This window comes from Frankliniella occidentalis, unplaced genomic scaffold, assembly GCF_000697945.3.
Source record: "Frankliniella occidentalis isolate FOCC.00 unplaced genomic scaffold, Focc_3.1 Scaffold8, whole genome shotgun sequence".
Classification (NCBI taxonomy): Eukaryota; Metazoa; Arthropoda; class Insecta; order Thysanoptera; family Thripidae; genus Frankliniella; species Frankliniella occidentalis.
The window spans coordinates 201,330-212,052 of NW_026267138.1; the positions used below are offsets into that span (position 1 = coordinate 201,330).

The following is a 10,723-nucleotide window of genomic DNA, read 5'->3' on the forward strand; positions in this document are numbered from 1 at the left end:
AAAAGACGAAAATAAGACGGATTTAATGTAAAGTATTCCACACGGGTGGGCGTGCGGAAAAAAGACAGAGCCCAATTTTTGGATCAGTGAACAAGAACTCGTCCATCGGCCAATTTGTTGGAGATGCAGGGCGTACCGGTTGCACCAGTGGAACTATAAAACGATGCTTGACGACAAAAGTCAAAACCAAATGTATTCCTTCTCCTCCCCAGTAAAGTGATGTGCTTCATTCAGCTTAATCAGCAAAAAGTACATTGCCTTTCCCCAGTGTAGATTTACCTGATTCACGAACTTATTTTCTAGGTGTTTTTACACTTTTCCCCCAAGTACTATATTTTGACTGAAAGTTCTCATATTAGCGTTGATTTGCCGGGAGCCTCACAGCGTTGAGTGTGTGAGCTACGACCACCCTCCGCCCCGCTCCTCTACGCACGCACCTGCGAATAGCGCCCTGCCTCATCTAATCCACTTTACTGCTACTAGATCCCCGCACCGCTCTCTCGAAAGTTACCTGTTTTATTGTTTCTGTTTGCACTGCGGTGACGCTCCATGAAAGGAGCGACGGTGCATTTTTGCATTAATATCGAGCCCGTTTCCAAACGCAGGAGGCGCGGCGCAGTGGACGCTGTGCTCTGCCCGTAATCTCGTTAGTTTGGGGCCGATCCAGCCTGCCGGGCCGCGCCGCGCCACAGACAACCCCACCACGCCACGCCACGCCGATGCGCTTGGCGAATCATCAGCGCAGCGGGCCGTTGCCGGCCCCCTGGCCTAAACGTGGAGATGGGTCCTACGGTTGGTGCAAACACACAGATTCACACATTGTGCAGACGGAACACACGGTTAAAACGAGTCGGGGGGGGGGGGGGCTTCCCAAGAGGGGTAAACAACTACAGTCATTGTCCCTAAATTCGGACGGTTTTTGAGGAAAAACGCCTGTGACATCTAGAATTTTTGAAATATGAAAAATCGCTGGGGATTCTAGAATCCTCACGTCGAGACGCACCTACCACTCTCCGAAAATATTTTTTCGCGCTAACGGTATAGGGGTGAGGTCTGTTTGAATCGTGTCCGTATTTAGGAACCAATGCGTCCTAAATTCGGACAGCTTCGAAAAATTATGAAAAGTGAAATTTTTTTGGGGGGTATAGAAACTTCATGAAAAAATTTGACCTTACCCTACCGTCCAAATTTTCGTATCTGGTATAGTCTAGTCGCCAGAACTGCTTAAAGATCGCTTTTAATGCGCCCTAAATTCGGACAGTTGTCCCTTTTGCATGTAAAAGCCTATGTCCGAATTTAGGGCGCATTGCAAAAACGCTTCCCAAAATTAAACCGTGCGACGAAAAATCAAAATCTTGGTGTCATATTGTAGGTAAAAGTACCAAGTTTCACATATATTGTGGTCAGAATAACCCGGGCTTACACTGTTCGGAGCCCCAAATTCTTGCAAGACACATTTTAAAACGCCTGTTTTGGGGGGCTAAAAATACAAATTTCAGGAATTTCTGGAGGAAGCAATATTACTCACACATTTATTTTTTTGGCAGAAATGGAAACTTGGTGGTCTTACCTTTCCATCAAACCCATAGAAGTTAAATTTTGATTTGGAGGCGACAATAGTGAAATACGGCAAAATGTCCGAATTTAGGGCGCAAGTCCGAATTTAGGAACAATGACTGTACTAATTTTGGTGTATCCACAATTTCAGATTTCAAAACATTTCAACTATTTCAGTTTTAAGACCATTTCCAAACAATTTCAACCATGTCCAAACCAATTGTACCGTTTCAAATCAATGTCAAGGCCGTTTCAAGACTATTTTAAGCATTTCAAGAACATTTCACGCATTTTCAGAACCGTTTCAAGGCATTTGTACACCCATTTCAGAGTTGTTTACGGTTCCCAGGAGAGTTTGAACCCCACAGGATGCCCCTAAAACAAGCAATTATTCCCAGGGGATCTACTGGAAAATCCAGGATTCCCCCTGGGGAAAATTGCACATTTCCAGGGCAACCCCTGGGACTCTTCCAACCTCGCTGGAAAATGAAGAAAACTCCTGGGGATTCCAGGGATTGTTTTTACCGTGTAGAACCTTCTGGCTGGTTATGCGGTTTCTCAAATTTCGTGATTGTTTTGAAAAAGAGCGTATTATTCTTTCCGTACATTCTATATATTGGGGTTTAGTTCGAGTCCACATGACCGGACAGGACATTATTTGATCACTCCAAAGTGTCCAAATCTGCGTGGCTTACCCTGCAGCTTAGCACTGTTAAGTGTTCAGCTTTACTGTTAAGCACTTTCCATTATTCAAATATCGAGCCAAACACTCAAAAGTGTGCAACGCAACGAAGTGTTGAGAGCACTTGAATGTGCGCGTGTGCGTGCCAGTTTCACACTTACCCTTATCAGCAGTGTGCTCAATCCCGACAAAAAGCTAATTTGAACGTGTCTCTATAAATTTCTCACATATTTGCTACCGGGCTGATCGGTGCAACAGTGTGTACAGTGAGTTGGCACGTGCCCCTCTCACCCACTCTCTTCTCTGTGTCAGCGCGCCTCGGGAGGAGGTAAACTTGTAAGCAGCAGCGCTCTCGCGCGAACTTGAAACTCATTCCGCGAAACTAGCTGTGGCAGCAGAGTGCATTACGGGCCTAACGAACTCTCACAGCAGCAACAAAGACGGTTGTCACCTCGCGCCGCTCCCACGGCCCGGCCTAGGGCTCCTTAATACACTAATCGCTGCCTGACCAGCATCACACCTCAGCAAACACCATCAAGCGGACCGCGCTGTTAGTCGTGCACCGGTTTGTCTCGATGGTCCTGGGGCCGGTCGCCGTGATGTCTCTGTCTAAAGGCGGCAATGGCTTCTTCATGGATGACTCGCGGCGGCGGCGGCGGGCTATGAGGCACGTAGCGGAAATTACCTTCTGGCGGGAAACGCGTCGGGAACAAGTGCGCGGCCGACGCAGCGGACGCGGCCCACAAAAGAAACGATAAGGTTTGTAATTGGAGGCCGGCATTGACAATAAGCACGGCAGGCTGCAGTTGCATCGCGCTGGATGCACTTCGACGATGGGAAAATAGGAGTGCAGCGCGCAATGCAATGGGCCTTGCTGCCGAGTGCCCCGGACCGGTCGGCGGTCGGCCCGGGCCAGGTTAAACTTTCAGGGGAGGGCGACCGCTTTCCTTTCCCTTTCGCGAGGCCCCCTGTGTTCGCACCAAGTTGTATTTTGTAGCGACGCGGTAAACGGTCTGCACGCCTTGGCCTTGCCCCTTTTGTGCGGTGAATAGGCACAGGCAGTTGGACAGCTCTAAATTTGTATGATTGTGTTGTGAGTAATATTGAATTCTTTTGGAGGACATGGACCTCGCCAACTGCTAGTTTTTTGAGGAATAGTTGAAATTACTTTTGCACACACACTTTGGTAAAATTAAATGTGAAAATGTTTAGCGCGGCCGCCAAGTCCTTTTTGCTTCGTGGAGTCTATTATGCGAGATCTGTGGCCTGAGATTTAATCTGTACCTAGAGGGTGGGGCGAATGGCTGCTAACAGTTTATTATGTACCAATTATTGGACTATCATTCTTATTTTCCTTCAATATCATTATTGTAAATGGTCTCTGCTGCCCGGCCACCCGCTTTGCCCGTTTAAGCGTGTGAATTGCGCCCTTGAAAAACAGTAAACGCGTTAACAAGGCCGATCTCGTTATTATTCTTACTGCCGCCCTGCTCTTCTCTCCCCTCATCTTTGATCTCTCGTGCCGAGCTAAGCGGGTCGCTGGCCCGTCAATGTTAAGGTTTGCTGCGAGGATGCATTTCGTTGGTGTACTCGCTTTTTCTAGTCCGCACCTGCTGGCGCCTCGCTGGCGCTGCGGCGCGCCCGGCCGGCGCGGTGGCATAACCGCCGCTTTGTGTGAGCCTGATTAGCCCGAATAGCGACGCTCACGCACGCGAGACAAAAAGGGCCGAATAAGCTCGTGTGCTGGCTCGTATTTGCGTACTCGGTCGTGCACTCGGTTCAGTGAATTTGCCTATTTTTGAGTCTGTTTTCGCTTTCTGTCTTTGTTTGGACTTATATACATGAAGTTTTTGTAGACTGTCCGCTGAGGTACATTTTTCTGGAGGTCCCGTGCAGGTCGGAAGGACGCCCTGATAATCCCTTGCGAAGGATCTGACTTCTTTGTAAGCCTATGAAGGATTTGTTCCTGCATTGTACAGGAAATCGTTTGCAGTTCGTTCGCAATTTGAAGGCAGCCAAGCCACTACTTAACCCTTCTCAAGTATCTATGTGCAGTCGGATAGTTTGGCATTCACACAGACGTGTCGCCCGGGAGGTAGTTTTGGGAACAAGGTGAAAAAAGAAGAAGGGGGATGTGGTGCTTTTGCAGCCCCAATAAATACCCCCCCCCCCCGGTCGCACTGTCGCTCCAGCATACGCAGCACGCACGACATACGGTAGCGGCAGCCTCCGGCAAAGTTGGACGCGGAATACGAAAATCAATTAACTCCAATTATTATGCCACGCAAACTTTTGCTCTTCTGCTGCAGGCTGGTGGTGACGGAGGATGCTTTGTCTGGGAGGTGGGAGGGGTGGCGGCTGAGGAGAGGGGTTCAACAAAACGAGCGATCACCCCCCCCCCCTCTACTTTTCCTCTCCCTGCACTATAACTAAATCGCGTATGTCGAAAAATGTGGAGCGGTGGCTTGGATCTAGGAGTGGGGCGGGGCCGCCCCGCCACGCGCCGCCACCACAACAACCACCACCACCAACATCACCACCTCCACTACGCCCTGCCCTAGCTATGAGGACGTCGGAGCGCCTGCTGCCCGCCAGCTGGTCAGTTCTAGACCAGCGACCAGGACTCAAACATCTTTGAACGGTAAGTCAGACCCACGATGCGGCGCGTCATTCTAATCTACTCTAAATCGACTCTAAATGTAGAATGGGACAATTATGCCCCAAAACTGTCACGATTTTAAGCCGACAAGTACAGCTAGTATATAATTGTGCAAGTTTGTGACAACTGCTTTTTAGGCACAAATGACCTTGTCCTAAAAATAATCCTTACATCAATTGCTATCTATCCATCTATCTATCTATCTATCTATCTATCTATCTATCTATCTATCTATCTATCTATCTATCGGCGCTAATAAAAGGTCCTAACTTGCTGCCGCCCTTCGAGTGCATCCCCGTAAGAAATGGCGACGCATTGGCAAAGCACACCCCTGTGGCCTCCTTATTCTCCACCAACTCCTTTTACGATCGAAGAGGAGCAGAGGAGTGAGTGCGCTAGACGAAGAGAGTGAAGTGTGGGAGGGGGTATGGGGGTAGGGGGGGCAGGAAAAACCGCGGGAGGGTCTTCGACGACTGCCAGACGAAACAAACAGCAGCAGTGGTCATAGAGCTCAGAGGACTTTTCCTTGCACCCTGGAGAATCCGTTACCCCCTCCACCCTCAATCTCCTCTCTCTTCGCTATTTCTCTCCAACTCGCGTGCTAGTTCTTATTGTGCTGTGGTACCCCATGTGTTTGTCTCCCGTTTTAATATTTTCCTGTCGATTATTGCCCTGCCGACCTCCCCGCTCCCGGCTGCGCTGCTGTCGCGGCTCTCTCCCGCAGCACATTGTTCAAATGATGGGCGGTAACGCATCGGTTTCCGATATGTGGCGTAGTATGTCCATCGGAGCGCGGGCGCCGCGAGGCCCGACACCGCCGATCTGAATGGGCCCCGCATTCACTGTTTTGTCCCACGCGGTCACTTCGACAAATAAATGATAATCACAATTATTATTATTATTATTATTATTATTATTATTATTATTATTATTATTATTGAAAAAATGTGGTAATGTTTTTATGGTGTCCTGTTAATTGTATGCGTACTGCCGCCGCCTCTGTTGCTCTGGGGAAATAAGCAAATTGTGCGGGTCACGCGAGATGAAGCAAAAAAGAAGAAATGGGTTTTGGTTTGACTCCTGGTTGACTCGTATTGACGCGGTGGGACGAAACCCAACCTAGCTGGCGGGCGATTATTGCGAGGGTCAGGCTGTTATCCAACCGAAGCCCCCAGGGCGTCGCCGTTCCCCCGTCCCCGCCCGCCCCCCTTTACCTACCGGCTCGTTTTTCGGCTGCGTGAATGACGACCCAAGACCCCAAATGAATTGAGTCCACAAATTTGTGTTTCCTTTCTGTTCTACAAGACAAATGGCTGCCTTTGAAACCGGTCCAGGCTGGCCGTGTCTTGCATTTGCCATTCTGAATTAACAATTAAAGAGCGGTCCAAAGTATGACCATTTACGACAGTGAAGTGACTTCAAGCTTCAAATTTTCGACCACCTAAACCCAAGTTTAGTAAGGATTTGAGAGGATAAATTTCTAACTGATAGTGCCGCGTGGTGAGCTGCGATTAGTTGGCAGGGAAGACCATAGCACTACGGCGTCCTGGCGTGGCCAGAGGTTCTTGTATCGTAATGAGACATCGTGGGTGCGTGCGTGCAAACACCAGCAAAAGCAAAACACAAACACACACACACACACACACACACACACACTCACTCACTCACTCGTTGCATCCTGGCGAAGAACAGCCAGGCGTGATGATGGCGAAAGGGGAATTACCATTTACGGCGGAAGTCGGTGTTTACCTTTTTCCCATCTCGCTAGCATGCAGTTATGCGTCTTGCGCCGAATAAATGGGGTGGATTGCACTAAATATTATCAGCTGCGTCCTTGTGGCCCCTCGCCGTGCGCGCTGCTAGACCAGATGGAAAGGGGGGGGGGGAAGGTCGCATCAGTGGAACTGGCGACTTTACAACGTAGCTCGGATTTAATTTTGTCATATAACAGAGATTTGTAGTCGGCGTTGACGGCGCCGCCGCTGCCTGCGCTTACTTTGGGGTGGCGCATAGCGGGGGACGACATGTCGCGCTCATTTTGTGCGGGGGCGCGGCCATTAGCCCGCGGGCTCCACGGGGCTCGGGGGGGCTGCTGGCTGCGGGGGGCCGGCCGAGTGACAATCCCACACAGATTGGATCCGCTGCGCCCGACATTGAAAGGACTAATCAGGCCTGGCTTCGGCTGGCGTGGCGTGGCGTGGCGCGGCGGGGCGTGGCGTGGCGCGGCGTGGCGTAGCGCGGCGTGGCATGGCGTGGCGCGTCGGACCTGGTGTAGACGCGCGGGCCGCGTAGCACGGCGGCAGCCCGCCCGCCCGCTCGCCCGCCGGGCTGGACCGCTCACGATCACGACGCCCCCCCCCCCTCCTTCCTTTCCCCCGCCACAGCAGAAGACGGCGGCGACGCTCTGCTCATTCGATCGCTATTTGCTGCTTTGGCCGACTTGACGTGCCGCCGACATACTCTAACAGGAGCAGCAGCGGCCTGCCCGTCCGGCGGGGGAAAAATAAATAAATCATCAGTGCGAAAGCGGCTCGCAGTCGGTCAGTAGTCGGCTCGGCATAGTCGGCTCAGTCAGGGCCAATGTTAAGGCCAGGAGGAGGGGAGCGCGCGGCGCGCACCAGGTCCGCAGGCCCGCGCGACCTTCCGCCGGACTTTGGGAGGGATGAGTGATCGCGATGTAATGCTGCCCAGCCCAGCCCGGAGCAGCGCCTCTCCGCGTCCGCCCTGCCCCGCCCCGCCCCCTGTCGCGTTGATTGAATCACTTTCTGTTTGGGTGGACAAATGGGCCGTCGGCCGGGTCGGGCTGCGGTGGAGGCGTCCCTCCCGGTCCTGGTCCTGGTGCCCCGCATTATGAGGCAATGCGCCCTCGCCGCCGTGCGGCCCGCCGTGCGGGCCGCCGTGCGGTTTGCAGGTTCCAGCAGCGGCCGGCCGTGGGAGCCGTCTAATTGGGCACTAAGTGTGTCGCGCCAGGGCGACATTACTTCGGCCGAGGTGCTGATGCACTCGTAGGGAAAGCCCGCTCTTGACCCTCAGTTTCGCAACAACATTTGTATCGAGGCGATGCAATTTTCACTTTTGCTCCACTTCATTTTGTTTCGGGAATTTGCGACAAGCTATGTTCGGTTTATCCGGGGACCTTCATTCAAAAACACGTCTTGCTTTGTTTTTGTCTTTCGGTGGGGAGGGAGAGGGAGGCATTTTTTGTCGCATTAAAATAAGGAAAACTGTTTTTTTTTTCAATACAAATGCACTGGAGGAGATGGGATCAGAAGTACGTCCGTTTTTTTTTATTCATTTGGTAAACAGGAGCTTGGCGCCTGCAAGACTCAGGGTAGGCCACCCTGCAGTACACGGATGCATCGAAGACCAGATGTTGCCTACCTACCAGGCGCTTTGAGAGCTTCCTTAGGTGAACGTGAAAGGTTCGTAGCGGGGAATGACGGACGTACTTTCTGGATGGTATATACATACGCAAAAATGTAGGACTTTGTGCTAAATGTTATTGCCTTGATAAAGATATGGATCGTCTAGTGACATTACAATTTAGCACCTTCAGTACCGGCGATTTGGTTTCTCCCAATGATGCTAATTTCATAGTGCCTCTAGGCACGACAGTCATTAGCACCCCCAAAACAGTGTTGAGTCCTACCGGTCCTACCTTTATTTTTTGCAGTGTGTGTACGAAAAATATCACAGAGGCGTGTGGAACGCAAAATTGTATTACGCTCCGTTGTTGAGATTCTTTTTTTTGAAAGGATAAGTGCTAACCACGCGCACCACCATATCTAGATAATTACTCAATTACTTGTGCGCAATGACTCACCGGGATAGCTAATAAGCGATCAATCACACCACATGCAAATATCTAGGCTTTATTTTTAGAACATATCAGTCATCAGTCTATTCACAGAGCATGCCGTCGACACATTGCGTTTTCTTGAAAAGTTTGTCAGGTGGACAACATTTCATAATATGAGAAACATTCCTGGTCAAGGTATTTCTAGATTTATTCTACGTCAGTAGTTAGTTATGTCCAATCACCAATTAAATGGTCACGAAGCGGCGGATTGTCGTGGGAAGGGGTCGTCATTAGTCATGTCATATGTCAGCCGTAAGCCGTGCCACCGACTGTCGACATACCCTTTCCTTTTTTTCGTCCGTTTACCCGATCGACTTTCGCTCCAAGAGCCTCGCTGTGTGGCCTGTACGATACGATGTACCGAGATGGCTCTGGTTTTCTCTCGTTCATGGGACTGGTCTCGAACTTACGTGGCCTGCCGCAGCGTTCGGACGGCTGCGTTTTTGACAGCAATTGATGTCCTTGTTCGCGCGACCGTTCTTCACCGTCTATCTCCATATACTTAGCGAAGCCAACACTGCACCGTAACTTTTTTTTATGTTGTCGAAATATTTTGTGGGCCGTAATGGCTGTGTGTGTGTGTGGCGGTCGCCTTGAGACGGCCCCCAATAGCGGCTCATGCGCCCGCGCGCGCGCCCGCGGCTGCACATATAGATTTTGGCTGGCATTATAGGAGGTAGCCAGCCACGCCCCCCACTTACCAGACAATCATGTTTCGAGGCGGGCCGCCGGGCGCAGCGGCGCACTCTGTCCTTTCCTAAAGCTCCAGCAGCCCGACACAGGCGCTTTTATTCAAATTCCTTTTGCTCGCAACAAACGTTCCATTCCCGGTGCCCCTTAATTAACCGCGCTCCTAGCGTCGCATGCCTCCTCCTCCTCCCCACATTCCTCCTGGTCGTGCGGCGGGCTGGGCTGGCGCTGCTGGCGGGGGTTCGCTTGTCTGTTTTGATGTGGGGACGCGCCACGCGCCCCGCCGCCGCCGCGCGGGACGACATATCCTCACGCGTCCAACGCGACGTGTGCTGTTGAATTCCTCATCTCGCCACGCGGCCGCGTTTTGTTGTGCACGTGTTACTCTGTAGGGCTATGGCCCATTGTTTTGTTTCATGTTCGTGGAGTACATTGTAACTTTTCCCTTTTTCGTCAAGTGGACGCGTGCCTCGGGGAACGCAATGCCATAAAATCTAAAATATGTTGCTACGCGCGGATGTCCCTCCCAAAAAAGTTAGCGGCAATAATCCTTGAAATAATCAACAAACTGTGCTGCTGGACGAAACGACGTCTTGATGGCAACTTCCAAACGGAGCTAATACTGAAGGCTGCGTCGCAGTTTTACCGCCGCGTCCGCCGTGTATCGCCGTGCGATCTGGGTCATTTCAGTTCCATTTCTCGTCAAAAGCGAAAATAAGAGCGAGGCGGAGAGGTATGGCATGGCGGCTATGAGTGGGCCGATAGAGCGTCAACAAAAAGTGAAAGCTGTCCTAGTAATGGATTGGTTTGGCCAGGGCCTCGGCAAGGTCATAGTGCAGCGCGCGAATGGTCCCTCATGCTGGCCTTCCGAATGGCTCCTGGACGGCCGCGGGCAGCCTCTGCGGCCCCTTCGCAAGCCCTTCCTTCCTATCGGCGCGCCTTTCTCTAGCGATGGCGAAGTGGTGGTGGTGATGATGACGATGCTAGTGATGGCGGGCGGGGCTCAAGGTCGCGGCCATTACTGCTTGTCTGACAGTTTGGCCAAAGTTTGACTGGCCCTGATGCGCGCATAACGCGCGACTTTGTTACCCTACTTACGTTTCTTTTTTCTCTCTTTGCGCGCCTTGCTCTTCGCCATGGCCTAATGTTTATAGGACGGCGATGCCGCGAGATAGGGGCGCGGAGCAGCAAACAACATCCAGTAGTCAGTCTCTCTCTCTCTCTCTCTCTCTCTCTCTCTCTCTCTCTCTCACTCACTCTCTCTCTCTCTCTCTCT

The 10,723-nt window shown here is 51.5% G+C and overlaps 1 protein-coding gene across 2 annotated transcripts in view; it reads left to right on the forward strand.

Moving 5' to 3' along the window:
- The window catches only part of LOC113213078 (protein yellow-like), a 71,997-nt gene that overhangs the window by 40,969 nt on the left and 20,305 nt on the right, over window positions 1-10,723 (forward strand). Inside the window, exon 1 of one of the 2 annotated variants that reach the window (XM_052275349.1) lies at window positions 4,567-4,880. The exons of the other annotated variant lie outside the window; for it this stretch is intronic. The gene's annotated coding sequence lies outside the window, so the exon portion shown is untranslated. Of the gene's footprint in view, window positions 1-4,566; window positions 4,881-10,723 lie in introns of those variants that run through there. 2 annotated transcript variants of the gene reach the window in all.